This window comes from Gasterosteus aculeatus, chromosome 10, assembly GCF_964276395.1.
Source record: "Gasterosteus aculeatus chromosome 10, fGasAcu3.hap1.1, whole genome shotgun sequence".
NCBI classification, from domain to species: domain Eukaryota; kingdom Metazoa; phylum Chordata; class Actinopteri; order Perciformes; family Gasterosteidae; genus Gasterosteus; species Gasterosteus aculeatus.
This window is the reverse complement of record NC_135697.1, coordinates 13960710-13972689: the sequence shown is the minus strand read 5'-3', so window position 1 is coordinate 13972689 and position 11980 is coordinate 13960710. Positions and strand designations below refer to the sequence as shown.

Sequence of the window (11980 nt, the reverse complement as noted above, 5' to 3'; positions counted from 1 at the left end):
GCAGCGTCTGGAACCAGCTGTTCCTTTGGCTCGTAAATAAGTAGACTTGGGTTTGCTTGATGTTCAAGGGCTGAACGGCAGACAGCTGCATGCAGGTACCTGTGAAGTAGCTTTTGATTTATAGTTTGCTGTCAGATTTCTTCCACTAGTCACAACCCCACATAACGGGACTGATGTGTTGAACGCGATCAGGCTTTACAGTCTCCACAGTAACCAGGATTTATGATATACAACACTGTGCACGTGTTTAGAGAACAGAGATCTTTGAAAGAAAGATTTTCAATAAAGCCGTCATGCTAAATGTCACTTGTTTGTTGTTTTGCAAGCGCTGGCTATGTGGGAGTTGTTGTTTTTCTGCCTTCTCTCCTTTTTTGATTTCAGTTTCATCCAAAAATGCAAATTTCTGCTCCACCTTGCTGGAACTGTCATGTGTTTATACAGGGAGTTTTCTAAGCCTTAGCAGTTGGTCCAGCCTTGCGGCCACTGACTTCTTGGCGTCCCTGGACGCAGTCTGTTTGAGCCCCCCCGCCTCCGGGACCCCATGAAGACACTGAGACCTCCTTTGAACAGACTCGAAGCGCTGCAGGTGGGCGGGATAACCCGGGATTAATCGAGCCAGTCCGCCTGGCATCTGTCTGAACCACTGTTGGCCTCTTGGCTGCCCGATCCGGAGCCTCCCTGAAGGGTGAAATATGCTGGACGGGGGTTGGAAGCCAAAGGCAGCTCTGACGTCTGTTATTCACCAAAGTGGATGAATCTTAAACTTATTCTGCAGGTTCATCTCACTTTGACGGATGAAGTGTCTGATGGGCTGATATAATCCTGTAAGGCAAAGAAATGTCAGTTAGATTATTCAAGTAATTCATCTGCAATACGAGCACGTGTGTGTGTGTGTGTGTGTGTGTGGAACACACAACTTCTTCCATGAGATTATCGTCAGACATGATTTTATAGTGAAACTGTCTGGTTCTGGTGAAGGCAAATTAATTGGTCTCCTGAATCCTCCCCAGGCCCCAAACAACACAAATGAATCAAAGACATAATTAAAGTAAATCAGCCCCAAATAAAAACATGTTTTCTGTAATCGTTCTGCTTTATTGGATTTTATTTTCCTCCATTTACATCTTATTTTAACAGTCTCGAGGGATGATGATCCAGGGACTTTTAGAAAGGTTCCTCCTTTATTAACTGTCAACTCCCTCTTCGATTAAGTCCCTTCACTAAATCTTAAATAAAAGTCTGTTTTCACTTGCACGACCTGTAATTAATCAAGGGTACAATGTAATTTGGCCAGGATCGATATGCCTGATAAACCGCACAAACAATCAATGGTTTCGGACGGATGATTTTTCACCTGTTATAAAGTTCCTCCGCCGCTTCAATTCAGGTAATTCCACGTCCACATGTCCACCATGGCTGCTGTGAAAACCTTGTACTGACATCCTTTGTGAATTTGTAAGCTATCAGTCTGCATACTACTTACGAACTGGTAATAGAAGAACAAAAGGTTGCTTCTAAGGCGTTTGACAGCCATGATGGATTGTGTAAGCACGGCGGTATTTGTCAGCCAAATTAACTTTGAAAAGAGTAATGTGTTATGATATAAACTCTAGTAAATACTGAGTGTGCTTGTAATTACTCCAATGTCCAAACACAGATTCAAAAAGGTTAAAGAAAGACCTTTTTGTACTACTTTGGGACGTTGAACAAAGCCGAACTCATTCTGTGTCAGTAAAAAGGTCTGCAGAGTTGAAATTGGAGGCACAAATTACGAATCACTTTTTTATTTGAACATTTTAAGTAGGTTCAGTCTGCTAACCCTCATAGAGCGGCGTGCAAAGAAGAGCTAGATGACCTGAATGGCTTTCCGAGTTGTTTGGGAAGCCAAATTGCAAACAGACTATGTTGAGTCAAACGAGTCCTTCTCTTCCTTTGTTTTCAAGCATTGGTCATAATAAGAACAAGACACATACATCTTCTGTTTCCATCTCCTCCAGCATCAGCCGATCCAGTTAGTCCGTGCGCTCTAATTAAGGTTCTCCAACTCGGACTCGTCCATCACGGAGCTTTTAGTTGGAATGAATGAACGTCATCTAGATTGGAAGTGGTTCTGGATTGTTTTTTATAAAAACTTCTACTGAATACAGATCGATACCAGCATCAACTAAGAGTGTTTCTATCCACTCTTCTGTGTCTCAAGGGTTTTATTTTTACCCTACTCCTTTTATTATGACCAAGGATGATGAATGAGTGACAAAGGAAAAGGAGCTATTGATTAGTAATAAGCAACAATTAACCCAAATACAGCTTTATTTAATTCTAAATTTACACAAAATTAATCAAAGAAGCCATACCTCATATGGTGTTAAATAGGTTTATTATAAATCATATTTCATGTTAAAATAATAGCATAGATAATGCTCTGCCTTGAAAGTATTTGTGGCTATGGATCTATAACAAGATGGCCTCTTACCCAAAGGTGCTCCAAAAATACAAATAAAAGAATAACAACTAATAAGAATTGTAATATTAACAACTACCATGGTTACAATCATTATGGCAATATAATGGCAATTCATGTTATAAATACTAAAGTGTAAACTATAAGATTGATTGATTGATATTGTTATGACAGGTCCAAGACCTGCCGTTTGTTGGCAGTCAAGCGAATCTTCATCCTTGAAAACGTTCACCGACCTCTCTTTGGAGTAATGCCGCTGATGGATGTTGCCAGAATGTAGCAACAAGAACAACCGGTGTATAAAGAAGGAGGCCGGTGGCTGCCACCTTCCTACTTCATTGTAGTGGATTTCTCAAGGTACCAAGCACCACGTGTCTCTTTTATTTGCTTTCAGACGCCCAAACAACCGTCAACACGTATTCCCATCCACAGACACCACCAGTCAGACAAAGGTTAGTTTGGGATTTTTTTTTTTTCAATATTGCTGAGTGTCCTTTGTTATTTAAGTTGTGGCAACTTGACCTTCTCAAACAAGTTTGCCCTTTATCTAAATGGATAGCAACAGTCTGGACATCTTAGCATTTTTAATGGTGGTATCATCCCAAAGCGCGGATACAGTGAAACATTTAGAGCCACTCTGTAGTTTTCCATGTGTTCCTTTTTTCTTTGTTGAGTATTCTTTGTTCCACGTTTTCCCAGTATTACAGTTGTAGCAGGATGACTGCTTTTCCAGTGGCTCCGCCCACTCGCAGTATTGTCCCCCTTTAATTTATTATATAAGGAGGGACCTGTAGATCTGCTCGCTCTCTGACAGCTGATACGCACCTCCCCCTTCCGGGTTTACCTGGCTGCAGGTTCGGCAGACGCTCGGCACTCTCTGCAGGGTTGTGCAAATTGTTCCACCGTGCAGGTACGTTGCAGTCTATTGCGCGTCGGCGATCTAGTCGGCACCGTAATAAACTTGCGTTTATGTGCAGGCGCTGGCAGGTCGGACTGCGTGTTTGCTCGTTCTGTCCCGGAGCTATGCCACGCTGAGGTCCCGACTGTCCTGACCCGTTTTGGACTGCTGCTGCTTTGTGTGGGGATAAAACCCACACTTTTTACGGACATTGCCTGCTGCTGCGTTCGGGTGTGGAAATCCCGTTGTCCGCATTTTTATGCCTATTGTATTATGTTTTCATGTTTAGCTGCCTGAAATAGGAGGTGGATGGCAAGGGAGATTTTTCTTTATTATTTTGTTTAGTTCTTTGAGTTCAAACTGTAACCTGTTTTGATATTTTCCTTTCTTTTTGATTTGTATTGGATCTCTATTGTTGTTGAATTTATTTTCAGTCTCCCATTAACTGTCCATCTTTGTGATTCCAGGTGCTGAGGGCCTCACTGGTGATCCTGTTTGGTGATGGTGTCCCTTCGTGTGTAGTGTCTTATTCACTCCCCTCCTTTGTTTTGCTTTGCCCTTGTGTGTTTGGAGTGTTAATTTTGGATTGTGGTGCTCCCATTTTAAGTTTATACTCCCACCCCTCACTCACCTTGAGCACAAATGCCCCAGCCCTGGAATACATGATAATTTATACAAATAGGATAACTTTTTTTTAGATTTGAATTGTGCCCAATAAACTGTTGTATATGCTTTTGGAAACACGTCTCTCGCCTGCTCAGTGTAACGAACTTGTGTTGTCCTTTTGTTTAGATTTAGTAATTTACCTTATTCATAGATTTCTTTCTTTTCCCTGGGGGATTTCTCCCAGGGTGGCGTTGCTGGTTTCCTTTAGTTTCTTTCTTTTTCCCCTAGTTAAAAACATAGATTATTGGGGTAGTTCCTACCCCACCTCACGCTTGCCACAAACTTGGCGTTGCTGGCAGGACTTATACTGAAAAAAAAGGCAGGAGACGTGTGTTCCTTTGTTTTTGTTGTTTGTTTTTTTGTTTTTTTTGTTTTTCTGAATAAGACAAAGCAGCAGCAGTCCCCTGGCAACCATGGAGGAAGAAATGCAAGAGTTGCGAGCTCTGGTTGCGCAGTTAAAGGCTGACAATGAGAGGTTGCGTCAAGCTTCGTTGGTGCCGCCCTCTAGTGCTACACCTTCAACCTCCTCAGTACTGCCGACTGCCCTTACTTCTGCCAGTGCCCCTGCAGCCGAGAGGTTAGTGTTCGTGCCCCGAGACAGAAAGTGCCCTATGTTTAGAGGAAGGTCAGGGATAGCTCTGAGCGAGTGGCTTGAAGAGCTACAGTCGTGTATGCGGGCTCGTCATTTAGCCCCAGCTGATCAGGCCTACTTTCTGTATGACCATTTAGAGGGAGAAGCACGGGAGGAAATTAAATACCGCCCCAGCACAGAGCGCGGGGATCCAGCTAGACTAATCACTATATTACAAGAACTCTATGGCTGTTCGGAGTCGTATGTGGCCTTGCAGGAAGCATTCTTCTCTCGTAAGCAACATGAAGGGGAAACGCTACTCGAATTTTCGCTCGCTCTCATGAGCCTTATGGAAAGGGTGAAGCAGCGTGCACCGCCTGGAATGCTTAATACAGATAGTCTGTTGCGGGATCAGTTTGTTGAGCAGGTCTTAGACAGCACCCTGAGGCGAGAGCTTAAACAGTTTGTTCGTCATCAACCTGCAGCTACCTTGCTCGACGTCAGAGGGGAAGCCATTAGGTGGGAGCGTGAAGGTCTGCCCAGCACCTTCAGAGGCCGCAGTAACTCCGTCCCTTCCATCAGTGGCATTCAGTATGGAGTTCAGGGTGCTCATTCTGTTGTATGTGTCCCTCCGTCCTCAGAAATGGTAGAGTGGAAGGAAATGTTGGGGCTGCAACAAGAGCAGCTCAACCATTTAACCCAGACCCTCGCTCATATGCAGCGCCCTCATGCTGGTAGTCACACAGCGCATCGTGGGCCCAGAGTGTGTCATCGCTGTCAGAGACCAGGCCATTTTGCGAGAGACTGTGACGGTGTGCGCAATTCCCGCCCCCAGTTTTCTTCACCAGGTTCCAGGCCGTCTGCTAGGCGGGCAGAACCCAGCACGGCTCCGGAAAACTAGCACCCACCAAACTGCAGAGCCACAGTTTAGGTGGGGCCCCTCATGGCTCACGCCCTGTGTCTGGTGGGCTAGCTCAAGGCCCCAGACTGGTGTCGTCCTGTCCCTATTTAGAGGTTCTCATGGGAGGAGTCAAGGTGCCATGTTTGATTGACACCGGCTCTATGGTTTCTACTGTTACAGAAAGCTTCTTTCAAAAACATTTTGAACCTTGGGGTCAGGAGCGGCTCAAAGCCTGTAGCTGGTTACAGCTAAGGGCAGCTAATGGTTTGAGCATCCCATACCTGGGTTATTTGGAGCTCGATGTTGAGTTGTGCGGTAAACTAGTTTCACTGTGTGGTATCTTGGTGGTAAAAGACCCCCCTGGTAATGCTTCTCTTCAGGCCCCTGGTGTGTTGGGAATGAACGTGATCCAGAAATGTTATCAAGAGCTCTTTGTGCAGCACGGTTTGTCCCTGTTTAATCTGCCCTCTGTCACGCAGGCCCCACAACCTGTCACGCAGGCATTACAGGAGTACCATCAGGTGACCACGCAGACCTCCCAGGAGCTGTCTGGGAAGGCAAAGGTCAGAGGTAGGCGTGCCTGTCGTATTGCAGGTGGTGTGATGCAGATAGTCGCAGCTACTTGCTCAGGGCAGGGTACCGATAGCACAGTGTTGTTTGAGCCCCTTGACTCCGGTTTACCTGCAGGTTTGTTGGCTTCTCCATCTGTGGTGAGGGTAGTTAGAGGTACAGCATACATACCCATTGTAAACGTTGGCTCTATAGAAGTACTGCTGTACCCACGCACTGTTCTTGGCACTTTACAAAAAGTGAGTGTTGTCAGCCTCCCTGCAGGAATCGCAGAGGTCCCATCCACTGTAGCCATTGTAGCTTCTCACACCGCCTTACCTACCGTGCCAGACCAGATTGAGGGTTTAGATCTGTCTTCTCTTTCCCCTGAAGAGCAAGGTCAGGTGAGGTCTCTCCTTAGAAAGTACAGTCCTATTTTCTCTACTCATGACGGTGATTTAGGCTGCACTAACCTCATCTCTCATGACATTCCTCTGTTAGACGAGACCCCAGTCACGCAACGCTACAGGCGTGTATCCCCTTCTGATTATGAGGCTGTCAAAGACCACATTAATCAGCTTCTTTCTGCTCAGGTAATTAGAGAGAGTTGTAGCCCCTATGCCTCCCCCATTGTGCTTGTAAAGAAGAAGGATGGGAGCCTGCGTATGTGTGTCGATTACCGGCAACTAAATGCCAAGACCAGGAAAGATGCGTTCCCGCTGCCACGCATTGAAGAATCATTGGATGCCTTGACGGGTGCACGCTGGTTCTCTACCATGGACCTGGCCAGTGGGTACAACCAGGTTGAGGTCACGGAGAAGGACCGACCGAAGACGGCGTTTTGTACACCATTCGGCCTGTTTGAGTGGAACCGTATGCCATTCGGACTCTGTAATGCACCTGGCACTTTTCAAAGATTAATGCAGAGGATCTTTGGCGATGAACAAGGTCTGTCTCTGCTTTTATACCTAGATGACATTGTTGTTTTCTCTTCTACTGTAGAGCAGCATCTTCAGCGACTTGACGTGGTACTAGCCCGTCTGAAACAGGAGAGACTCAAGGCCAAGCTCTCCAAATGCACCTTTTTTCAGCCAGAGGTGCGGTATCTCGGCCACATTATATCGGCCAACGGTGTCGCCACGGACCCATCCAAAATAGAGGCCGTGGCAAAGTGGCAGCCTCCCCAGACGGTCTCTGAGCTTCGGTCTTTCCTGGGTTTCGCAAGCTACTATCGCCGCTTCGTGGAGGGCTTTGCAACGCTGGCAGCCCCCCTCCACCGACTGATTGCTGAGCTTGGAGGCACAAAGTCTAGACGGGTCCAGCGGTCCCCACAGCTGAGCCCTGAGCACTGGAAAGAGGAGCTTAAAGACTGTTTTGAGACACTTAAGACCAAGCTCACTAATGCCCCTGTGCTTGCTTACGCAGACTTTTCACTGCCCTTCATCCTCGAGGTTGACGCCAGTTATGGTGGGTTGGGTGCAGTGTTATCACAAGAGCAAAACGGCAAGGTGAGGCCCATAGCTTATGCCAGCCGCGGACTGAAGCCCACCGAGCGTAATATGGCAAACTATAGTTCCATGAAGCTGGAGTTTTTAGCCCTAAAGTGGGCTATGACCGAAAAGTTCCGAGAGTATCTGTTGGGCCACCGCTGCATAGTCTACACGGACAATAATCCACTCAGTCATTTGGCGACTGCTAAGCTTGGCGCCACGGAACAGCGCTGGGCAGCTCAGTTGGCCTCTTTCGACTTCAAGATCAAGTACCGTTCCGGCAGAAGCAACCGAAACGCGGATGCTTTGTCCCGTCAGCATCCGCCTGGCCCATTAGATATGACGGCCATGCTCCCTGGCACACCACTCCAGCAGGTCCTAAAAGTGAATAAAACGGTCGTGACACAAGCAACTGTGACTGTTTTACCTGAGAGAACCCCTGACGACATCCACAACCTGCAGCAGGCTGATTCGGTCATTCGGGAAGTCCAGAGGTACTGGGAGGAAGGACGGCGTCCCAGTTACGCAGAGCGACAAGAGCTCTCACCTCCCGCATTGATCCTGCTGCGTCAATGGGGTCGGCTGGTTAAGCGGGGCGACATCCTGTATCGGCAGACCTTGCGCCCTGATGGAGCTGAGCCCATCCTCCAGCTGCTCCTGCCTGCAGTTTTAGTTCCTGAAGTGTTGACACAGGTTCACCAAGAACATGGCCATCAGGGTGTGGAACGGACCCTCGCTCTTCTACGATCCAGGTGTTATTGGCCGGGTATGTCAACAAAGGTCGCACAGTGGTGCCAAGCTTGTGAGCGGTGTCAAGTTGCCAAGGACCGTCAGCCTGCTGCCAGGAATCCCATGGGACACCTTTTTGCAGCAAGACCAAATGAGATCCTCGCCATTGATTACACCCTGCTGGAGCCCGCTCAAAATGGCATGGAAAATGTCTTGGTGATGACAGACATCTTCAGTAAATATACGCTCGCCATCCCCACCCGTGATCAACATGCTTCTACTGTAGCCCATGTTTTGGTGGTGGAGTGGTTTTCGAAGTTTGGGGTTCCTGCAAGGATACATTCGGATCAGGGACGCAACTTCGAGAGTGCACTTATCCAGCAACTTTGCAGTCTTTATGGCATCCAAAAATCTCGCACCACTCCATATCACCCAGCTGGCAATGGTCAGTGTGAAAGATTTAATCGAACTCTCCATAACCTCCTCCGCACACTGCCTCCATCCCGAAAAAGAGACTGGACCTCTTGCCTCCCACAAGTCCTTTATTCTTACAACACCACTCCCCATCAAACCACTGGCGAATCACCATTCTTTTTAATGTTTGGTCAGGAGCCCAGACTCCCCATCGATTTCCTGTTGGCCAGAGTCCAGGACCCTGTCAGTGGAGGTGTTCATGAATGGATCCAAGAGCATCAGGCCCGGTTGCAGATTGCGTTTGATGGTGCAAGAGAATGCATGAAGACTGCAGCGGAGCGCAGAAAGACGGCGCATGATCAGCACCTCAGAGGTGAACCACTGAAAGAAGGTCAGTCAGTCTTCCTGCGCGACTTGAGTACCAGGGGGCGTCACAAGATGAAAGACCGCTGGAGCTCGACAGTGTATTCAGTCCTCAAAGCACCAAAGGAAGGAGGCGCCGTCTACACAATAGCCCCAAAGGATGATCTGTCTAAAGTAAAGCATGTTCACCGTACCTTGTTGAAGGCGGTGGTTGGAGCAGAGCCCCCTGACCATGCGGTGGCCAGTCATGCACCGCCCCCTGACAGCCCAGTCTCTGAGTCCTCCTGTGATGGTGACTTGTTGTTCCTGGTCCCTAGGACTGTTCCCCTCCCCACCATTCCAGCCACTCGGGCACGGGCCGAGACTGAAACCGCTCCTCAACAACTACACCATCGACCTAACATGGATCCCACTGTGCCAGGTCCATCAGTGCCCCCTGTTCTGAATCCAGACCTGCCATCTGCATCCCCAGTTGCTCCGTTCACCAGCTCCTCTGACCCCATTAACTTGCCACCCCGGAGGTCAACGCGGTCAACTGCTGGCCACCATCCTAATGTCCACCGCATTCCAAGGCCAGTGGGGGACTTGGCATCGGGGGCTGCAATTTCCGAACGCCCCGTATCACACTTAGTTACTGCACTCTTTAGACCCTGGAGTTAAGCACGCATTTAGTTTATCGTCGGGACGGCGATACAAAGAGTGGGGGTAGATTGTAGCAGGATGACTGCTTTTCCAGTGGCTCCGCCCACTCGCAGTATTGTCCCCCTTTAATTTATTATATAAGGAGGGACCTGTAGATCTGCTCGCTCTCTGACAGCTGATACGCACCTCCCCCTTCCGGGTTTACCTGGCTGCAGGTTCGGCAGACGCTCGGCACTCTCTGCAGGGTTGCGCAAATTGTTCCACCGTGCAGGTACGTTGCAGTCTATTGCGCGTCGGCGATCTAGTCGGCACCGTAATAAACTTGCGTTTATGTGCAGGCGCTGGCAGGTCGGACTGCGTGTTTGCTCGTTCTGTCCCGGAGCTATGCCACGCTGAGGTCCCGACTGTCCTGACCCGTTTTGGACTGCTGCTGCTTTGTGTGGGGATAAAACCCACACTTTTTACGGACATTGCCTGCTGCTGCGTTCGGGTGTGGAAATCCCGTTGTCCGCATTTTTATGCCTATTGTATTATGTTTTCATGTTTAGCTGCCTGAAATAGGAGGTGGATGGCAAGGGAGATTTTTCTTTATTATTTTGTTTAGTTCTTTGAGTTCAAACTGTAACCTGTTTTGATATTTTCCTTTCTTTTTGATTTGTATTGGATCTCTATTGTTGTTGAATTTATTTTCAGTCTCCCATTAACTGTCCATCTTTGTGATTCCAGGTGCTGAGGGCCTCACTGGTGATCCTGTTTGGTGATGGTGTCCCTTCGTGTGTAGTGTCTTATTCACTCCCCTCCTTTGTTTTGCTTTGCCCTTGTGTGTTTGGAGTGTTAATTTTGGATTGTGGTGCTCCCATTTTAAGTTTATACTCCCACCCCTCACTCACCTTGAGCACAAATGCCCCAGCCCTGGAATACATGATAATTTATACAAATAGGATAACTTTTTTTTAGATTTGAATTGTGCCCAATAAACTGTTGTATATGCTTTTGGAAACACGTCTCTCGCCTGCTCAGTGTAACGAACTTGTGTTGTCCTTTTGTTTAGATTTAGTAATTTACCTTATTCATAGATTTCTTTCTTTTCCCTGGGGGATTTCTCCCAGGGTGGCGTTGCTGGTTTCCTTTAGTTTCTTTCTTTTTCCCCTAGTTAAAAACATAGATTATTGGGGTAGTTCCTACCCCACCTCACGCTTGCCACACAGTCACAATCCCTCCACCAATTCCACCTCCGCCGTCTCCAGTCGTCCCCTCGATTCGTCCCTGTCTAGAACCACCAACCAGTCCCACTACACGGTCCTCTTTGTCGGCTCCTTGAGCTCGCCTTCGCTTTCACAGCCGGACGCTCTCCGGTCTTTCAGTCAACACCGGGGAGAGAAATCATTGGTGGCAACTTGCCCTCCATTTGGCGAAAGGGCAGGAAAGAACACAGTCGATTGTTTCACACCAGGGACACGACCTGCTGCGGCTCATCCTGCAGAATACTTCACCCCACAATAACAGGACGTGGGACCAGTCCGTTCCCACAGGAGGTGTCATCACCATCAACACCAAATCATACACTCCCCCGTTGGTGGTTGTAATGTATTTTCCACATATGCATATCATTGTGAAGTGGGACTACTGCCACTTTTTAACAAATGCTATTATCTGACTCTTTTTGACATGTGCACTAGGGCCTTTAATGACATCTTTTGATGGAAGGCTGTACGATGACCTTTTTCACATGGAATATTTACATATGTATATACACAAGGTATCAAGGTTTTTTTCCGATAATGGGGCTGCATTCTTCCCACTCAGTCACTGCAGAATGCAGCACTCACCATTCTGAAATAATAGAACGTTTAGGCGTTTAAGGATGAAAATGGTGTTTGGGTAAAATGTATGCGGTACAACGTCGGAGGAGAACAGAATGACTGCTTAACAACAACAACAACAAACAAAATGTAGACGAAGAGTGCCGACAGCGGAAAGGAGAGAATTGCCAGAGAAGGAGATGATCGCGGATGCATTGAGGTGAACATATTTGTCAGGTGGGATGAGGCTGTGAAACAGTCTCTGGCACTCTTTCCAAAAGCGTTGAGTAAAGGAAAGTGATTTAAAAAGAATATTTGAGAGTTAAGGTGGCCGACAAACACTCGCTCAGTTCGATAAATCATTGTTGTTTGAAAGTCGGGAGGAAGACAGAGTGTGACAGTTCATTCCCACCAACATCGGCTGTTAAATCCCTTATGCTACACTTTCCACTGTACCGCAACCTGAGCGGAGAATATTCAGACAGCTCACGTAA

The 11980-nt window shown here is 47.5% G+C and overlaps 1 long non-coding RNA gene across 1 annotated transcript; it reads left to right on the top strand.

The window, feature by feature from the left end:
- The first annotated feature begins 6500 nt into the window (after window positions 1-6500).
- Window positions 6501-10684, top strand: LOC144383602 (uncharacterized). Its single transcript, XR_013451036.1, has 2 exons — window positions 6501-6639; window positions 10411-10684. It is a non-coding gene; the product is annotated as an uncharacterized LOC144383602 (long non-coding RNA).
- Window positions 10685-11980: the final 1296 nt, after the last annotated feature.